General features: G+C 45.5%; 1 pseudogene across 1 annotated transcript in view; it reads right to left on the minus strand.

Moving 5' to 3' along the window:
- The window catches only part of LOC147710138 (E3 ubiquitin-protein ligase TRIM39-like), a 241,832-nt pseudogene extending 220,757 nt beyond the window's left edge, over positions 1 to 21,075 (minus strand). The window contains exons 1-2 of the transcript XR_015295578.1: positions 20,662 to 21,075; positions 6,111 to 6,206 (exon numbers count right to left, since the gene is read on the minus strand). The product of XR_015295578.1 is annotated as an E3 ubiquitin-protein ligase TRIM39-like (transcript). The remainder of the gene's footprint in view (positions 1 to 6,110; positions 6,207 to 20,661) is intronic.
- Positions 21,076 to 21,513: the final 438 nt, after the last annotated feature.

Raw genomic sequence — 21,513 nt, forward strand, 5'->3', positions numbered from 1 at the left:
GACATTGGCCTTTAGTTTTTTCAATGTGTGTTGTTTTGATGTGGTTTTGATAATATTTGTTATTGTTGTGGGACCTGCCAGGCCCTCACCTATATTATAAATATTGGCAAAAATATTTTTGGATCTCTAAAAAAGCACACATTGCCATAGTAGTCAACGCAAAAGAAACAAATGATGGACGGAATGCTGAACAATGCAAACATTCACCCCAGTCACAAAGATCTGGGTTTAATCCATCAAATTTTTTTTTGCTCGCCATGCGACCCCAGTTTGGACCCAACCATATGCAAATCAGTCGTGACCCTGTCCCTCGTGGGAACAGTACATCCCAAACTGCCAAGCCAGGCCCTCCCTGAACCAGAAACCAGCACCCTGGGACCGTTTTGGGGGCATCACCCTTCATCTGCAAGAATAGCTTGAATCCAGTGGCACAGTGAGCACATCTGGGCATACCCTTCCCACTTACGGCGATAAATGCGAAAGGAACAAATGATAAACAGAATGCCTAACAATGCAAACATTCACCCCCAGTCACAAAGATCTGGGTTTAATCCATTGTTCTTTTGCTCGCCATGCCACCCCAGTTTGGGCCCAGCCATATGCAAATCAGTTTTGATCCTGTCCCTCATGGGAACAGTCCAGCCCGAACTACCAAGGCAGTTCCTCCCTGGACCAGAAACCAGCATCATGGGACTGGTTTCGGGGCATCACTTATCAGCAAGGCTAGCTTGTATCCAGTGGAAAAGTGAGCAGGGCCCATGTCTGAGCAAAAAAAAAACGATGGCTTTAGGTCCAGATCTCTGCACTGGGTGAATGTTTGACATTGATCAGCATTCTGTCCATCAATTGTTCTTTTTGCATTTGTCACCCCGAGTGGGACGGGGATGCCTAGACGTGGGTCATGTGCTCTCCATGCCACTGGAGTCAAGCTAGTCTGGCTGATGAGGGGTGATGCCCCGAAACTTGTCCCAGGATGCTTGTTTCCAGTCCAGAGAGGACCTGGCCTGGCAGTTTGGGCTGAACTGTTCCCATTGGAAACAGGTTCAAGACTGATTTGCATTTAGCTTGGTTTTAACTGGAATGGCATGGGGAGCAAAAAAACACAGGATTTAGGCTCAGATCTCTGTACTGGGGCGAATGTTTGACGTTGATCAGCATTCTGTCCATCATTTGTTCTTTTTACAGTAGTCCATGGCACTGAAAACGTTGTGCTGATAGCCACCTTGAGAAAGAGTAGAATTCTGCAGTCACAGTTTACAAGTTAACTTTTCCTCCAGTTCCTTTTTTTCCAACCCTGGAAGAATGTTTACTTCTGCAATTGTCGAGAGTAAATTTACAGCCTTTCTCGGTATGGGAAAAGATTGGTCAAGAGCTGGTGGAAACCCCTAAAATAAGCAGGTTAGTAGGTTTCACATACCTGAAAGTGCATTCTAAAGCTGAAGCTTGCATACAGCTACCACCAGCCCCAGTATGTAGATGTGGTGAGAAGTAGCAAAATCAATGAATTGTTAGTATTCATCCCCTTCTATAGTATGAGCCCTAGCATAAATCAGAGAGACTACTATCAGAGCTCTCATATAATGAGATTGCTGCCATAATTTGTCTCCACACTACCTGGCACCAAAGGGACAAGTGGATTTTTTTTATGGGACAAGTAAATTTATGAAGCGACCTGTCCAAGGAACAAGTAGATATTATTGAATTAAAGTCTACACCCCTGCTCTCAAAGGTAGTTTGACCCGTTCTCTCAGTTTGGACAAGTGACAATTGCAATCTTGTTCAGCTCCACATGGTGGTGATGGGAAATTTCACTGCTAGTGTATTTGTCCCCCTGCTGCATTCCTTCTAAGCCGAGATCAAAGAGTGTTGCATTGTGCTAGTTTACTCAAACGAAATACATATTTTCTCTCACATTACCAGTATTGTTATCTCGGGTAGGCAAAAGCGTAGCGAGTCAACACTGTAATACGAAGTAATGCGGCCTTGGTATTTTTAGGTTTCGCCTGGCGTCCACTGCGCAGCAGTGTTCGCGCAGGCGAAATATTTTGTTTAGCAGTACGGGGCTTTGTCCCGCCTATCTCTTCCATTGGCTAGCTCCATAAATGGAGGCTAGCCATTGGAAGAGAGATCGGTCCGTTATTCTCCAAGCAGATTCGTGGGCGTACGTAGATTTTTTCTCATTCCGACCCTTTTAGAACGTCATGCGGCGGTGTTTTTTTTTTTTTTTTTTTTTTTTTAAAGGTTTGTTTTGGTCACTTCTCCAAAGATGGCGCCCGGGCAGTAGCTTACTTGAGAAGCTCCGCAGTGCCGTCTTGAACCAGCGGACGTGGCCGCTCCGGGATGCCGGTTTGAAACTTTCGAGTTCCTACGCCATGGGCTTCCGTCAGCTTCGATAGAACGTGCCCAGATGATATTTTCGACTGACCCAGCTGTTTCAGGCGTGTGGTATTGCTAACATCGAGCATAGCTTCAGTCTGCGATGTATCCGTGTCTGAAATAGTCTGTTAGCTATGTCTCAATTTCCCGAGCCCTCCGCCATAGGCATCCCCTCTTAAACCGAAATATCTACTTTCTTCTTTCTGAATCATGCCCTTCGTGTCCAGCGGCTGAAGTTACCAGTGTGTGCTATACAAAACCATTAAATAAATGCAAAATAAACAAAGCTGTGCCGTGATGGTGGTTTGTAGTTTCGTGCTGATATGACAGTGTTTTGTTTCAATGTGATGATGCTTTGTTTCATATTATCGTGTTACAATGTTCTGGTCTGATGTCATGTTTTGATGTGCTGTCGTTGTATAGCGTTAGGGTAGTGTGGTGTGGCGCTCATTGCTGTGGTACATCACGACATTTTACGCTCTGCAGGATTTATAATACACCGGTATGGCATCGAAATGCCTTCAGGGGTTCTGCTGCCCACCCCCTTCCCCAAAATGTTGTGTCGTGTAGTGTGCCAGCTCTTCCAGGTCATAAACACAGATCTGCGCCCGTCTCTTCTATTCTGCCCCACAGTGCATACCTCTCCTTGCCTCCGTCTCTCACTGCCACCTCTTGCTGCAGGAGGTGCTCAGAGGTGGCCTGGGCGGCACGTGGCGCGTTAACGAGGGACATGTCTCGCACATGCAAACAACTACCCATTGGTCGGAGGCTGGCCAGGAATTCAGCGCTATATAAACACCATACCGTTCCATACGTACCATATACCATACCAGACCATATCATGCAATAATGCAATGTAACTGAATTGAGCAACGCAGGGTAGGCTCGTCGTGCTAGTTGCATTCTAGGGGGTATAATATGTTACGTCACCTCGCCACCGGCCCCTCGGTACATTATTAATTCGTCTCACCCTCCATGCCCTCTCACACCCCTTGAGGTAGAAGACGCGTGCGGCGTGCCTCTCCGCACAGTCACCTGATTGGAAGAGATCCAGGCAGCCGGCCAACGCTGCCAGGGCAGAGAGCAGGACTGGCAGGAGCCCTGTCTGACACTCCATGCCCCGGGTGGCAGCGATCTCTCGCTCTCTACAGGTGGCAGCAGTTTCTCGATTCTGGGTTGTCAGGGGCCCGTCAATTAGGATCAGCCTTCCCTCTGGGTGACAGCAGCACCCTGGTCTTCTCTGAGTCACAGGGGATCCACAGACCCTCGATTAAGAAGACCCCCCCCCCACAGGGATGGTACAGCCCTTCAGTCAGCCTGAGGCCGCCAACAGTCCATCCGTTATAAGAAGCGCTGGTCACAGGTGTCAGGAAACCCTTAGTCCAAGGTTTCAGGAGACTTCCAACGCTACCTCCAGCCCTCGGCCCAGGTGTCTCCAGCCTTCTCCCAGGTGTCAGCAGTCCTGTGCCAGCTCCTCGGGGTATGGCGAGGACAGCCGGCAGCACAGAGACGCAGGTGCGTGGCTGTTGCCCTCGGGCGCAGGTACCTCAGGGTTTCCTCAGTCCTCTGCTGAGCTCCCGGGGCTACAGGAACTCTCAGCACCAGGTGCCCAGGAGCCAGCAGCCCCTCAGTTAACTCTTTCGTGGTGGCAAAGAGAGCCCTCAGGTCCAGGTAGCAGCACCTTTCAGTCTTCTGCTGTGTCAACAGCCCCAGCCCCCTGTGCCTGCAGAGTCGGTGCTTTGCCCTGAGATGTTCAAAACCACTGAGGCCCAAGTGTCAGCAGCCCATCCCCCCACTCCTCTTCTGGGTGGGTGTGAGCAACTACTAGTGCTCTGTAGGGGGTGTCCACAGCCCCCTAGTCCGGTCATGTGGGAGCGTCCAGCCCCTCAGTCCAAGGTGGCAGAGCGCGCGCAGTCTTCTCTGCAGGAGGATGACCTTCAGTCCCTTGTCTGGGTGGCCCCTCCGTCTCCCCCCGCCCGGTGCTTCTTCCTTGCTCTGCCCAGGGCAGCTCTCCTGGGCTCCCGCTGTGTGAGCTCGCAGGGCTGCCCGGACCGTCCCCTTACAGCTCCTCTTACTGGTGTACACACAGAGCACGGGCAGAGGGAGGATATTTCATTTACAATGCCAACAGCTCTAACTTTGGCAAAGGCGAAACCGTTGCATTGTAAATGCTTGTTTTTGTTAATGTTAACAATACTTATGGAAATAGATTTGCACAATTAATATGATCTTGAGTTCCCACTGGGACATTGACAGCGAACCACAATTCTATAGTATGTGTAATGCTATTATATCCTTGTACCCCATCAATGTTCTAAGTCTACCTGTATGAAAGATATTATGTGCACTCACTATTGTCAAGGATCTATGTACAAACCACTGAAAAATCAAAAAATAATAATAAAATTAAAAAATGTGCACAAGTTATTCTGGGACATTTCAGTCAGCTATGGCCTATCCCTGTGAGAGGTCTAATGAAGGCATAAAAAAAGACACGTCAAACTATTGACGATTAGACTGTTGCAGGAAATCCTTGCAATGAGGATTGAACAGAACAGAGAATGCCCAAGGTCAGGGGCTGAAGCTGAGCTGTGCCCAAGTAATTTCTAGATTTAGAAATGCATTTGTCCTGAAGAAGGGAATGTACATGTCCTGAAACGTGTTAAGATTAGAGGGCATTTGGTTTAGAGGAAGTATTCGTGGGTTAAAACTCATCTACACAATGTTGGAGCTCCCATGCTTGCTTTATGACTTAGATGGACTCTGTTGGATGTTCTGTGGTTTGATGATGTATATACAATACTGTAACACGATTAAATTGCTAAACCCTTGTGTTAGGAAGGGCCTTACACGAGGCATGCTCAGTATGATGGATGCATAGATAACTCCAGATCTATACATACACACATCCACAGAGGTACACACTCATACAGACACACATATTAATGTGCAGACTCGCACACAAAAATTGTACGAACTCACAGATGGATATCTTCAGTCCATGCATGCACAGACTCATAGACACACACATTCAGACCTATATACTCACACACCAATGCATATAAAATGTCACTGATGAATAACTCCAGACTTATGCATACACATCACAAACTCACAGATGCACACATGTATTTGCACACTCACAAATGCCACCAGATCTGGTGATATACAAACCCATAGGCAGGCATTCACTTATGTAGGTACAAACTCACAGCCAATAAATCCAGACTAAAGCATACACAACCCTAAAACACACATGCATATAGATAAGGATGTGTATTTGTATACTCAGGGGCTCAAAATGTATATATGAATATGCAGACACACACAAGCAGTAATACATGCTCAAAAAACAGGAAGACATAGAGACGCGCCCTTAGACACGTACCCCTAAGAGTGAACATGCACACACACATATGCACACACAAACATGCTGGTACGTACAGATAATGCCACATCACTGCACACATACTCCAACACACACCATGTGAGTATGCAAAATCTACCTTAAGGTCAGAAGAGTAATCCTTGATTTTGTGTTTTTTTAGGACAAGCCCTTGGCCGATATCAGCCCCAACATCCAGGTGCAGTGACTCCAGTAAATATATTTATTTGGTGGGGACCATGACCCAGCCTGTATTGTGACTCATCAGTGTCTTTGTATCTTGAACTTTAAGAGGCCACACAAAGGACTGGGCACAGACATATACAGAGCACTCACTGCAGCCACTCACCCACATGCTTTTATATTGTTCCTCTTCCTTGAGTTTAGACTCCAGAAAATATACCTCCTCTTTCTTCAGGACAAACAGCCACTCTTGAAGTTTCACCTGTAGGGATGAGAGTGCAAGAAATAAGTGTAGATCTGTAGAGTGTGGTCTTAATTACAAAACAAAGGGTCACTACAGTACCTGCCACACGTGCCCAGAGTGTACGCACCAGTCATACATTCGTATTTCTAGCACCAGCCACACATATCAGGATTATGAGCACCAGCCCCAACCAGATGGAACAGGCATGGGATTAGAGGGCACGGTTAAGAAAGTAAAATAGACCAGGGCATATCAATCTTACCTAAAAAAATGTATTCTTTCAGGACAATGCCAGTGGAGATTAGTAAACTCTGGTTGCAGAAACTAGACTATGTGTGAGTTTCCTGTGGGGGTATAAAATGCCTAAAAGGGCTCTTAAATATATGACCTTGCCAAGATTACAAGGTGGGTGGTCATTTCCCAATTTTACCTCTTATTACTGGGCATGTACGATTCAATATATTGGGGTTTTATTGACTGGAGAAACAAGGGGGAGTTGTGTCATAGAATATCCAATTATATTTAAGATGGAGCTTGGAATTGAAGCAAAAGGATGCTTTATGAAAACATTGGAGCAAAGCGATTACAATAAAACTAGATTTAAGGTATTAAGAGCCGCCTAGAAAATATGGCCTCCGCCTAAGCGACGACTGGTGATTCTTAGAATACATTTTTACACTCGGGTCTCTGCAGTTGCCCTACTGCCTACTATTTTTCAAGACTCAGTGATGGAAAGGTGGAAAAGAAGGGTATTGATTCAATGAGATCTATCTAATGACAATCCGCTATGCTCATTCACAGAACTGCAGGAGATGTTTGACTTGCCAAAGAGAGTTTTTTTTAAATTCCTACAGATTAGGAAAAGAGAGTTTTACCTTCCATGTGGAGTCCCTCAAGGATCAGGCTTCCCCAGACTATGTTCAACCTGTACGTGACACCACTAGCTAGATAAGTAAACGACCATGGTCTGACGCTAGTGTCGTACGCAGATGACACCCAGCTTGTGGTGTCCCTCACGCAAAATGTTGACATAACAGCTGCACGACTCCGCAACTGTCTCACGGCGCTGATGACTTGGATGAAGTCTAATTTTCTAAAACTCAACACCGAAAAAAATGAGGTTGTTGAGTTTGGTCAAAAACAATCAGTATGGAGCCAACTATGTTGGCCCCCCAAAGCTGGCACTTGCCCTGTCTCTGTGTCCAAGGCCAGGAACTTGGGTTTCCTGATAGATAAAGACTTAAAGCTTGTCCCACAAATCAATCAGGTCACCTCGGCTTGCTTCTACACAATGAAAGTCCTACGAAAAATACTTCCTTTCATTCCTTTCTCGCTTAGGAAAACAGTAGTAGGAGCCTTGGTTATGTCAAGAGTCGATTATTGTAATGCATTGTATCTAGGAGTGGGTGCAAGACAGTTCTCAAAGCTTCAGTCACTACAGAATGCGGCTGCTAGACTATTGCTGGAGTTACCTAAACATCATCCGACGTCTAGAGGTATCAAGCAGCTACATTGGCTCCCAGTTCGACAACGAGTGGACTTCAAGGCCCTTTGCTTGGTGCATAAAGCTCTGTATGGAGGAGGAGCGGCATATCTTAGCCCCCTCTTCCCTCGGTACATACCAGCACTTTCCCTTAGGTCAGCAAATTCAGGATTGTTATGTCTCCCCAAGACAAGAAGAGTCAGATGGGGAGGAAAAGGCTTTTCATTTCATGCGGCTAAGCTTTGGAACTCCCAACAGGACTCTATTCAGCAAAACGTTGAAAAGCATATGAACTCAGTAATGCTCCTAATGTCTCAAATGGTCAATACTGGAACTTCTACTGTTGAAGCAGTCAAACATATATATTTTGTGCTAAAAAAAACAAAACAAAGGCAACTCTTTAACTCAAAAAAAATGTTCTCCAAATGCGGAACATTTTTGTTTTTTAAACAAACAGTCTTACTGTGTGAAAGACACACTCTCGCACTTCTAACTTCATGTTTATAAAACATTTTCAATTGCAGCACATTTGTGTTGTTCTGTTTTCTCTTAAAACACACAGTCCTTCAGTGGGAAGACACACAGTCTCCTCACATTTAACCTAATCTCCACTGAATCAGTTTATCGGTTTTGGCAAAGTAGATCCCCATCTGGTCCGTTCAGCCACAGGACGTCAGCTTCCACCGTCCGGGGATCACTAAAGGCTTGAGGGGAGGGGGAAGGGAGGGGAGAGGAAGGGAAGGGAAGGGAAGGGTCCCACTCATAACGGGTCTCAGGCACCAAGCACACGAACATGTCGCAGTATGATGACCTGGAAAAGAAACAGGCATCACTCTTCTTGCAAGAATCGTTTTTCAAAAAGTGCATGCTTTTCCTGTCCCTGTTTTGCATTTCTAAAAGCACAATATTTTAATTACTGTCTGCACAGTTCACTGCTGGCTCTGGGGAATTGTCTGAGAATTCTACCCATGCTGTAGCCTCTGAACTCTTGGTATTGGAGTGAAACTCTCTTTTTCCCTGCACAGTAAGAAGGGCTGGGGCAGTCTCCTTCCTGACTATTTCTCCACTCACTGCTGGATATTTGCTCCCCTTATCAATTGGCAGAAGCACAAAGCACTCCATCTGCTCTGGTAACTTTCCTCTACCTAGCTGACCTCTCACTGTCTGTGGGACTGATCTATTTCGGGCATGCTGACAAACAGGACACTGCAAAATCAGTTTTAATCAAATACATGGTAACTGTACTTTGTGTCAGCATGGTCCAAATCTCTTTCCACAATTCCTTGCTCCGCACTTCCTTTGCATTTATCATTCAATTATGAGCATGCCACGTGGGAAGCCAAGTTGCTAACCCATTGGCATCACTTCTTCCTGCCAAATGATGTCCCCTTTGATTTCCATCTTAGGCCCCTCAATCCAGGCAGTTATCAACACCTCCCTGGCCTAAGGCCAAGTCCCCATGGAATGGAAGACTGCGGTAGTAAACCCAATCCGGAAGAAGGCGACCCTACCCTGGACGGATCTATCTAACCTCCGACCTATCTCTCTCTTGCCTTACATCGGCAAATTAACAGAGAAGCACGTGAACACCCACTTTTCCAACTATATCGAGACAGCGGATGGCCTAGATCCTTCACAATCTGGTTTTAGGCCTAACCATAGCACCGAATCCGCCCTACTGGCTGTCACCAATAACATCAGGATGACGCTTGATAGTGGAGGGTCGATGATTCTGGTGCTATTGGACTTATCCGCTGCCTTCGATACTGTGTCTCACGATTTGCTTCTCTGCCGTCTTAGAGAGATAGGATTGGGAGGCATGGCCCTGTCCTGGATGGAGAGCTTTCTCTCCGGCCGCTCTCAAGAAGTCAGATTGGGCCCCCATAAATCCATCGCTAGGGAGCTCACCAGGGGAGTGCCACAGGGCTCTTGCCTTAGCCCCACATTGTTTAATGTGTACGTGGCCCCCCTGGCTGACTTGGTGAGATCTTTTGGGTTTATACCGGTGACCTACGCCGATGACACCCAACTTCTGTTCCCCTTTAAGACCTTCTCTCCTGCTTTACAAAGAACTTTTGCAGAAGGGATGAGGGCAGTTTCCAAATCGATGGCCAACAACTGCTTACAATGCAACGTGACCAAAACAGAGGTTGTACTTTATGGGGAAGCAGTGACACTATGGTCCAATGAGTCGTGGCCTCTTGAACTAGGACCTGCCCCTATTCCTAAACAGACTATAAGAAATCTGGGAGTGCTATTTGATCAGTCACTGACCTTCAAAGATCACGTCAACCAGGTTGCTGGTACCTGTTTCGGGGTTATCTCTCTGCTGAGAAGGGTCTTTCCTTTCCTCCCAGATCACCACAGAAAGACCTTGGTCCAGGCTCTGGTCGTTAGTAGATTGGACTACTGTAATGGCCTTCTTTTATCAGCTAACGAAGGCCATTTTAACAAACTACAGGTGGTCCAGAATACGGCCGCGAGGTTAGTCATGATGGCTCCTTCCAGGACTCCCTCCCGGCCACTACTGATGGAACTTCACTGGTTGCCAGTGTGACTGCGGACCAAATTTAAAATCTTGTGTACAATTCACAAGTGTCTGATGGGGAAAGGCCCGAAATTTCTCTCCACAGCCTTCCTTCCTTATGTTCCTGGCCGCTCACTACGATCGAGCAATCTCCAGCTCCTTAAGGTTCCAAAAATTAAAAAAACTCGCCAAGGAGGCAAGGCGTTGGCATACGCAGGGCCTGTTCTTTGGAACACTCTCCCCCTCGCACTAAAGCTTAGCACTGACCACCTGTCTTTTCGAAAAGCCCTGAAAACCTACCTTTTTTCCAGCATTTAATTCATTCCCTTCCCACCACCCACTAGTACTGTTCGTGCATAGTAGTCGGTTCTTTTGTATGGCAAAGCGCGGAGATACCCCTTTGGGGGTCTATTCAGGCGCTATATAAGCATATAAAATAAATAAAAATAAATAAAAATAAATTGGCAGTGGCCCATGAATCAGTGTAAATAGGACATGTTCCTGGAAATTCTTGTTTCAAAGCCTGATACACAGCATATAGTTCTGCAAACTGACTACTCTTTCCTTCTCCAGTAGTGGTCAACAATTTCTTGGTCACAGGATTGTATGACACTGCCTTCCAGTGCCTCTTAGCCCCTACATACCTCGCTGCACCATCAATAAACCACACATGCTTCTTGTCCTCCACAGACAATTCGCTAAATGGCTTACCCCTCTTTACCGGGGACTACTGTATTTCAAGTACATCATGCAACACCTCTATCTCTTCCATTAGCACCTGCGCCACTTGCTCATGCAACATTGCGGTGTCTTTGGGCCCTATCCTGTATATACCACTCCCATTTAATTGTGCTAGCTTCCTGCGCATGTTCAATTCTGGGAGTCTTGGGGGAACTCTTCACCCACTGTATTATTGGAATTTCAGGTCTCAAAATCACATTATGCCCTAGGGACAATTACTCAGTATCCACTAGAGCCAAATAGCATGCAAGCAACTATTTTTCAAAGGAAGTGTACCACTCTCCAGCATCTGGCAGTTTCTTTGTCCAGACCCTAAAGTTACTTTCATTCTTCCCTGCTTCTGCCACAAACTCCAATTGGCATATGGTTCTTGTATTGTCACATTCAGCTCAACATCCCCCTCCCGTAGTGGCCACAAATCCAAAGCGTGCTGTATAGCCTCTTTTGCTAATTCAAATGCAATCTGTTGTTGCTCTCCCCACTCAAATGCATTTTTCTTTTGCGTATCTTTGTACAAAGGGGCCAAAATCTGACTCAAGTGAGGTATGTGCTCTCTCCAAAAGTCAAACAAATCAATGAACCTCTCAGCTTCCTTTCTGTTTCGGGGCACTACAAATTCTCTGATCTTTTGTTTCACTTGGGGCACCAGCTCTCTGTGTCCCTGATGCAACTGAATACCCAACAACTTCACACTTTGAGAGGGTCCTTTTAAATTTGGCAGGATTTATTTCCCATCCCTTGCTCTGCAAATGCTTCAGAATTCTGTCTAACTGGGTCTGCACTTGTGCATCCTGACGCATAGCAATCATAGTTCTGAGTAAATCTAGGGGGATATGGATCCCTTCCTTTTCTGCTCATCTGTTTGTAGGGTCTTTATCTCCTAGGTGCTCGTATTTAGTTATGCACACTAAATCTGAATCGGGTGTCACCACCTTTGTCTCCAAGATTTTAGCCTTTTCATCTGTAAGGAAATTAAATGTTCTATCATGCACAGTAGCTGCGCTTTGCAGTACAACCTGCCACTTTACTGGGGAATTCTGTGTCTCAAACTCCACCCATGGAGTTTCTATTGAGACTTGCGCAAACGGTTTATGCAAACCTGCAGTCTCTGTCTGTATATGCCACTTTATAACAGTGGCTTTCTCCCACTGATAAATCACATTGTGTCCAAATATCATTTGCCCAGTGGCTTTCAAAGCGCAAAAACAGAAAAGCATCTGTATTTGTTCAGCGTTAAGAAATGTTACAGTCCACAACTTTAAAAGCATACCTTTCTTCCCCTGTTCTTCACAATAACTAAAAATCTCAGACTGCTCCTGAACTAGCACATCAAATTCACTGTCTCTTTTCTGAATTGCCCACATTTTAAAGACATTGTGCAGTCTGCTGTGCAGAGTCAAAAGCACATTGCTGCATTTCTTTTTCCAAAATAGCCTTTTTCCATGTAGAGCAAACTTCATCGTTCACTGCCATGTCTGATTTATACGTGGGACCAATCAAAAAAACTGGTCTGTTAATTTTCCTGCACATTCCTTTTTGGCTGAGTAACATCCTCAATAGAATTAATTAAGACCATCTGTGAAGCCTGCAGATTAACTGGCACGTTCTCCAATTTCACATTTTTCACATATGACTCATCGCTGGTCAAAGCAAACAAATTCGAAACCTGGCACATGTTTGATTCTGTTTTCAAAAACGTATTTTCAAGTTGAACATCAGCCAACTCTTTTTTCAGCTCACTACATTCTTGTTCTGAATGCTCAAATTTTTGATACATGCTAAACAATATATTCAAGATGACAAAACTGTTGCGGTCTGAAATACCAAATTGCTTTCCTTCATTGAGAGAGACCAGCTCTCTCTGAAATACCTTAATTGACATCTAGGAGTCTGAAGACATTTTAGAAAGCATTTTCCCCTTTAAAATTCAACATTAGAATCCTGTGAAAGGGACGCCAAAATGTAATGAAAACACACCCTAACCCAACGCCCCTAAAAGGCAAGGCAAGACCCAGCACTTCCTTAAGGCGAGTAAAGAGAACACACCCAAATATAGGTAAAATACCATATACAAGTTTATTAATGCAACCTTTTACAAAGACAGGCAGACTCCCATATATCAAGTAAGTAATTAAAATAAACGATTGAAATAGAATGCAATATGTACACAGGTAGCAAAGAATAGAAAATATATACAAGAGAGAGAAAGAGAGAGTGTAGTTAGGAACACCTCACCGACTGATTCTGCAACATCCTTGCCAACTCTAGCTGTAGAAAGTCCTTTTCAACAGCCCAGGAAGGAGTTCAGTCGGGACCCAAGTTCCAGCACCAATCCACAGCAATACTATTCTGTGATGAACTTCCACCTGCCCCACGAAAGCTCCCAGCTTTAATACCAGTATTCAACATGGGACGAAGCTTCTAGAAAACCCTGCCCCTTTCTCATTGGAAAAAAACGAGCTGGCTGGTACCAGTCTGCGTCAAGGCCAAGACAGTGGCTGGCCAAGCCTCTGTATTTTAACTTCGAGGCAGAGTTGCACATTCTACAGATAATATCCAGTTCACTCTGGTCGGTGAGGTGCGAAAAACAAATGAGAAGCAGAAAGACCTTGGATATGAATCGCAAGCACTGCTGTGCACGCAGAAGTAAGGCAAAGTCAGAAAGCCAGATGACATGAGGCCATGTCAAAGCCAATAGTAAGCACTGCCGTGAAGCAAAGTAAAGTCAGAGCAAGATGACATGAGGCCATGTCAAAGCCAATAGTCAAAGTCAGGTCAAAGCCGATAGTAAGCACTTATAATATAAATGTAGTGTTCTACTCCGTGACAGCTCTCACTAAAAGACAACAAGATTACAAGACAGAAGAGAAGCAGGCATATGCAGGACCATCCTACATTAAGGCTAGGGTAAAATAATGTTATGGCCTGATTCCTCAATATTGACATTACTTGTCATTATAAAGTGTCAGTTGGAGGGTGTAATATCAACAAGTATTCCTCTAACTCCGTCCATATTTAATATGTGACTGCCAGATGTTCCACTAGTATAGCCATCCTGGGAATTATGAGATTAGTCACCTAGAAAAATATTGCAGTTCCTTATCAAAGTTTAGGCCGTCCTCTGCGGCCCTCAGACGCATCATCCACCTCGCCTCATGCCTGCGTAGTTTCAGCTCCCTATTACCACCTTGTGGGTCAGGTTTTACATGTTGTATACCAATAAATTAAAACTTTTTTTCGGACACTGGGCAATTGTGTGGATGTTCCTCAATGGGGTACCTCATGTCATTCTGCTTGATTGCTCGTATGTGTTCATTGACACGATCCTTCAATGCCCATCTCTCCAACGAGCACTATCCCTGATCCGACAGCCCACCATTGACATTCCCCAACAACTGCATCTTCCCAGGGGCCATCCCCTCAGTTTACGCTCTGTATCCAGCCTGCAAGTACCGCCCATATATATTAAGGCTGTCCGTACCAGTAACAGATGTCCTGATTGTAAATTCTGACCACACATACACATATTGTTCTTAAATAGGTTACATCCAGACCCCCTTGGCTGATTAACCACGTCTGGAGGGTGTCCTATACAGGTGCCACACACATGCAGGGGCTGTTAAAGAACAGACATCAAAAGAAATTATCACAGTCTGTGACAGTAAACAGACACAGGAAGAGTGCAGGCCCCAACCCCAGGCAGGGTCTGTGACAGAAAACAGACACAGGAAGAGTGCAGGCCCCAACCCCAGGCAGGGTCTGTGATGGAAAACAGACACAGGAAGAGTGCAGGCCCCAACCCCAGGCAGGGTCTGTGACAGAAAACAGACACAGGAAGAGTGCAGGCCCCAACCCCAGTCAGGGTCTACAACAGAGAACACACAACCAAAACGAGAGAGCGGGCACCAAATGTTGACACAGTCTGTGACGGAGAACAGTCACAGGAAGGGAGCAGGTACTAGCCTCTTACAGGTTCTGTGATGGAGAACAGACATATTAAGAGAGTGGGCACCAGCCTCATACACGATCTCCGACAGAGAAAAGACAGGCACCGCATGACAGCAGGTGCCAGCCTCATACAGGGTCTGTGAGAAAAAACAGACAGTAGACACCGTACAGAATAGAAGACAAGAAAAAGGCACCCAGAGAGAGAGAGAGCAGAGATCAAGCCCTTTCAGGGTCTATGACAGGAGTCAGGCAGTTGCCTGCAGAGAGTCTGCAACAGAGCAGGTTCTATTCCTTTACAAGGCCTGAAGCAGGAATCAGACACCAGCCTCTTACAGGGTCTGCAGCAGAAAACAGGCAACACACTCATAAGGGGGTCTGTGAGAAGCAAGCTGCTAGAACAAGAGAGCAGACACCAGCCCTTTACCGGGTCTGCAACAGGGATCAGCCACCAACCTCATGCAGGCAGGATTAGTGAGAGAGCAGTCAACATGCTGATGCAGAGTCTGGAGCCAGGAACAGGCAGAGCAGGACAGCAGGCACAGACCCCAAGCATGGAGTATGGCAGGTGGGCAGCAGTCAGATTGAGAGCATGAACAGTAGGGTCAAAGGTTTTGGAATAGGATCCCTGTGACAAACTGTTTTCGTTTTACTATCCTGGCCCAGGATATCTTCTCGTGCAGGAGGAGACCCGGACCACAAGCCCCCTGACAAGTGCTTTACTCTCCAGCAGAGTACGAGACTGTGGTCCACCCAGAGAGGTCCTGCTTTTAACTTGAGTGGATCCCCCTTCAATGACCAGCCCATGACACTACTAAAGGCTTGTGGCGGATGAGTATAGTAGTGTGGGTAGATGTCTCCTCAAAATCAGAGGAGAGTGACTGACACCACCTTCTTACTCTGTGTAGTATGTCATATCTGGGCGCCATCTGTATGTATGTGCAGCATGCATGTAGTGACACGGATCACTGACATAATATCGAGGGACATAATATCGACTACCAAAAATATCGGCGACAAAATATCGGCAGACAGAATATCGACTTTGTATCTACAAACAGGTAAGTACTAAAATATATTGTTTACAAAAATATAGTTTGTAAAAATATCGACTTTATTAAAAACAATGTTAAATTAAATTAATATTAAAAATTATTTACTAAAATATACTTAAAAATACTTAAAGTACATTATAATAATTAAATAATTAATTAAAGTTATTAAAAAAAATTTACAATCATATTTGTTAAGACCTATATATATAGTAACATAATATAATTAAAAAATATCCAATATTATTACCGTAGGATAGCGGAAGTGTAAAATTACTATTCCCACTCCAGAGAGTGCCACAGTAGGGAAAGCGTTGGATAGCGTAGGGGTAAAAATTACTATTCCCACTCCAGAGAGTGCAACAGTAGGGAAAGGGTTGGATAGCTTAGGGGTAAAACTTACTATTCCCACTCCAGAGAGTGCAACAGTAGGGAAAGCGTTGGATAGCGTAGGGGTAAAACTTACTATTCCCACTCCAGAGTGCAACAGTAGGGAAAGCGTTGGATAGCGTAGAAGTAAAACTTACTATTCCCACTCCAGAGAGTGCAACAGTAGAGAAAGCGTTGGATAGCGTAGGGGTAAAACTTACTATTCCCACTCCAGAGAGTGCAACAGTAGGGAAAGCGTCAAAAAATTTGTAATAGCGCGCTACATACCCAGAGGGTCTCAAGGCGCTTGAAGAAGGGTGGGGAGTTATTTGTCGAAACATGGATTTTCGACAAATAACTCCCCACCCTTCTTCAAGCGCCTTGAGACCCTCTGGGTATGTAGCGCGCTATACAAATTTTTTGACTTGACTATAGCGTAGGGGTAAAAATTACTATTCCCACTCCAGTGAGTGCAACAGTAGGGAAAGTAGATACTTCATATATTATTTAAATATATATATATATATATATATATATATATATATATATTAATATCTATAAAAAATTAATTAAAAGTAATTAACACTTCAACCACATGCATGCGGGGCATTCTCCCGCTGTGTGCTGAGGAATGCAGAATCCCATTGTTCATGACGAGCTGAGCTCGTCATGAGCACACGACCAGTGGGCTGCATGACGAGCTGAGCTCGTCATGAGCAGCGAAGTGGTTAAAATAATATAATAATTAATTATTTACAAAAACTATTTTAATTTAATCATTACAATTAGTGTTGGACAGGCCACATGAAGGGCTTGCTCCCTCCCCGCACGACCAGGCCCGAGCCCGGCTCCTCAGGTGTTACACGCAACAACCACCCGTTTCCCGTCTCCTATGGGACCCCTGCCCCTGAACATCTCCACCTCATGGGCCCGATTCCCTACCGGCCCTCTCGCCCGGCCTGGGCGCCATCTTGGACACAGCACCACGAGGCCGCTTGGCCTCCGATCGACCCTAACCCTGGGCCTGGCCAGGCCCCGACATCCCGGCACCACCATCCACCCAGGAGGTGAGCGGACTACTTGGCAGGTCAATGGGAGAAAGAGGTGTCGATAGCTCTCCCCCGCCAGGTGCCGATCGCCCCCAGCTCCCCCAGGCGCTGGCTCCACCCCCCTGCTGGGTGTCTGGACTCCCTCATCCCGGACCTCCCGACCTCCAAGTGCGAGGGTCCGGACATCAAAGGGCGCCGGACCTATAACTGGGGCAGCTCCAGAGCAGGAAGGCAGTTGTATCCTGGAGTCGAGAGACGCAGCGAAGAACTCATCCTTGACGGACTACTGGCGCTGCCGTAGCCCTGCCTTACGAACTATAGTCCTGCCTGCTGGCGCTGTCGCAACCTTCTGAAACCTTCATCGTCGTCGGGACCTGCTGTCGTGGCCGCGGACCGTTTGTAATCACCACCTTCATCGGGACCTGCTGGCTCCGCCGCGGCCCGATCATCTAGAACGCCGAGCTCGAGGATTGTGAGCTATTTCATCTACCTGATTGGTAACAAGACTGTCCCGCTACCCTTTTCCCAATCCAGAGACCAGAACCGAGGGGACCCCTGAGTCCAGACCTCCTTGTACCATTTTACCGTACTTAAAGAATTGCTTATAAAGTATTGTTGAACCTTATCCTTGTGTGGTGTACGTCTGTGGGGGGGAAGTTACTTGTCTGTACGATCGCTGGAGACGGCTCTCCCCGGAGACCTCTCCCTTTATCCTCGGCCGACCCTCCCGGTCCGTCTAACAATTAGTTATCTATTAATACTAATTAAATTACAAATTAACAATGAATTAGTAATTAAACAGTTACTTAACAATTAAAATCTAATAAATACACAAAAAATTAACATATGTAATTAGTTATAATTAAATTACTTCCCACCCTATTCCCCTATGAACCCACAACCCGCTACAGAAATTAAATTACTTAAATTAACCTAATTGTCAATTAATCAATTAAATTAAATGGCAATTAAAATTTAATTAATTACCAAATAAAAATAATTTAACAATTAATTATAAACAAATACCAATAAATAAATGTACATATTTAATTATTTAAAATTAAATTACACTACATAAATTAACATATTTAATTAATTATAATTAAATTACTTCCCACCCTACTCCCCTATAAACCCACAACCCGCTACAGAAATTAAATTAGTTAAATTAACATTATCAATAATCAATTAAATAAAATTAATTGGCAATTAAAATGTAATTAATTACAAAATAAAAATTAATTAACAATTAATTATAAACAAATACCAATAAATTTACATATTTAATTAATTATAATTAAATTACTTCCCACCCTATTCCCCTATAAACCCACAATCCGCTAGAGTATTAAATTACGCAAAATTTAAACAACATTAAATTCATTAATTAAATTACATTATAACATAAATAAACACTTTTAACACATAAAATACACTATAAAAAATTTGATATTAAAAGTTCAATATTTTTCTTAACCTATATTATGTACTTCGATATTTTGACTATCTATATTTTAAAATTCGATATTACATTACTTACCTTCAAAACGATATTTTTGATGTCTATATTCTGTCCATTCGATATTCTGTCCAGTCTATATTTTGTACCCGATATTATGTCCATTCGATATTTTGTAGTCGATATTTTGTCTGTTTACCAGTGACACAGATGTGTATAGCGCTGTATTATCATGAGCAGGGCCTCACAGTGCTGTAAGGCTCAGGTACCTTCAGGCCCAGGTCTATAGGATGCAGTGCTTGGGACCATGAGAAGTGAGGCACCCGTGTGTGGTGATGGGGGCCTCGGTGTGTGTGAAACGCTTTCTGTTGTAGGGTGTATCAGTTTTGGTTAGTCAGCGCCTACAGTCCCCCTTCTCTTTGTAGCCTCCCCGCCATTCCCTGCTCCTCACACACCCTCATTCCCTCCACTACAATGTTTTTAAGGCCAAGGATGTTTGCCTTGAATATCGATCCTGATGGAAGGAGGGATTGTGTGTGGTTCACTCTCAAGTTCACTGGTTCCTTCCAAAGGTCTGGGGGTAACTATGAATCTTATTGGACAGTTGGATTGGAGCGAACTATCCTAGGACAGGATATAATTTGACCCCTTTTAAGTGTATGGTGATCTTTATGGGGGGGGTTGTCCTGATCACCCCGAGCCAGTGCAGTGCTCAGCACCTTGAGGTGAGGAGGTTGAACACTCTGAACATCCCAAGACCAGGAGCCCCAGCCCGACGGTCATTCATCCTGTGAGGGTCACCAAAGCAAGCGAGCTTCATGCAAAGCTACAGGAGATCTTCACCCTGTGCCCAATGACGATGGAAGTCTAGCGAGTCATCTGCGCAAAAGCCCGCGTGACCCGGTGTGCTGCACCCTGCATCGCTGCAGCTCTTCTGCTGTGTTCCATGATCCTGTGAGTCCGTGTGCTATACCCTGTATTGTCTCATCAAGTCTTCGGACACCGAAAACTCACACTGCAGTGCTACATGGAATCCTTTGAGTATAATGTAAGATCCTAAAACACCCACACACACGCCTCTGATCCTCTGCAGCTGTCTCTGTGGCTCACAGTATACGGCCCATGATCCCAGCGCTCTGACAGACACACTGTGTGCTCTTTTGCAAGTTCTTATATAGGCCTGACAGAGTGCATGCACTTACAATCCCTAAACACCATACCTTGTAATTTTCAGCAGCCTTCTCTAGGGACACATAACACTCTCAAAATATAAATTGTATCCTCTTAAAGACTTAACAAGTTTATTCAATTGTGAATCGTGATCGTCCACAGACACGCCTTGTGCTCCTCTGCAGCTTCTTCCTCTGTAAAACTTACACTGTCTTCAATTGTGAATCGTGAACACCCACATACACTGCTTGCCCAGAATTCTCTTTGGGGCCCACAGATGCATTATAATCCATAAACACCCACAGACACACCCTGTTCTCTTCTGCAGCCTCCCGAATGGCATAACACAGGTAGGCTGACCAGATGACTCCATGCCTCCGGGACAAACATTTCCATTTCTGTAATTTTTGATTGAACTAATCAGGACATTCTGGGAGTTGTAGTCTTGGTTCATTTTACTTGACCCTATTGCTTCGACACTCTAGATATAAATGATATGTAAAAGCAGAATCCAGGAATGTAAAAGTGTTGTGCCAGTGACATGGAGCCATCTGGCCACCCTATAAAAAGGGTGACTCCTGATCTCTGAACACTCTCACACACAGCTTGTGCTCTTCGACTGCCCCTTGGTGCGGCTCACCAAGCGACTTTGTGTTTCCTGAATGCTCACAGACGTACCTTGTGCTCCTCTGCAGCCTCCTCCACAGGACTTGCAGAGTGAGTTTTATGCTCCTTGGACTCCCGGCAGACCAAGCATATCATCCTCTGATCCTCTGCACAGAACAGCCTCAGTTTCTCTTCGTGTTTCTCACACAGATTCTCCTCCGGGGGCTTCACGGGGGGCAGGTGAAGCTGTTTTGCAATGTCCACCATGTTCCCCAGTTGCCTGTTGGGTCGGAGTTTTTTTCTACGAGATATTTCCCTGCACTGTGGACAGGGGAAGTTTCTATCTCTCCCCTCCCAGCTCTGGGTGATGCAGGAGCGGCAGAAGTTGTGTCCACAATCAATAGTCACCGGATCAGTAAAATATCCCAAACAGATGGAACACGTGGCCTCTTCCTTGAGGCTCCCGAGCTGAGCTGCCGCCGCCATGATTCAGAAATGCAGGAAGTGAAGGTAAGTTTCGGTTTCTCTTTGTGAAGTGGGCGTGTCTTTGCGTCTGCGCCTCCCTGTGTGCAGTGGGTGTGTCTGTGCGTCTGCCCCTCTCTCAGTGTACAGTGGGTGTGTCTGTGCGTCTGTCCCTCTCTGCGTGCAGTGGGTGTGTCTGTGCGTCTGCCCCTCTCTGTGTGCAGTGGGTGTGTCTGTGCGTCTGCCCCTCTCTCAGTGTACAGTGGGTGTGTCTGTCCTTCTCTGTGTGCAGTGGGTGTGTCTGTGCGTCTGCCCCTCTCTGTGTGCAGTGGGTGTGTCTGTGCGTCTGCCCCTCTCTCAGTGTACAGTGTGTGTGTCTGTCCCTCTCTGCGTGCAGTGGGTGTGTCTGTGCGTCTGCCCCTTTCTGTGTGCAGTGGGTGTGTCTGTGCGTCTGCCCCTCTC

The sequence above is a fragment of the Lissotriton vulgaris genome, chromosome 5 (genome assembly GCF_964263255.1).
Source record: "Lissotriton vulgaris chromosome 5, aLisVul1.2, whole genome shotgun sequence".
NCBI classification, from domain to species: domain Eukaryota; kingdom Metazoa; phylum Chordata; class Amphibia; order Caudata; family Salamandridae; genus Lissotriton; species Lissotriton vulgaris.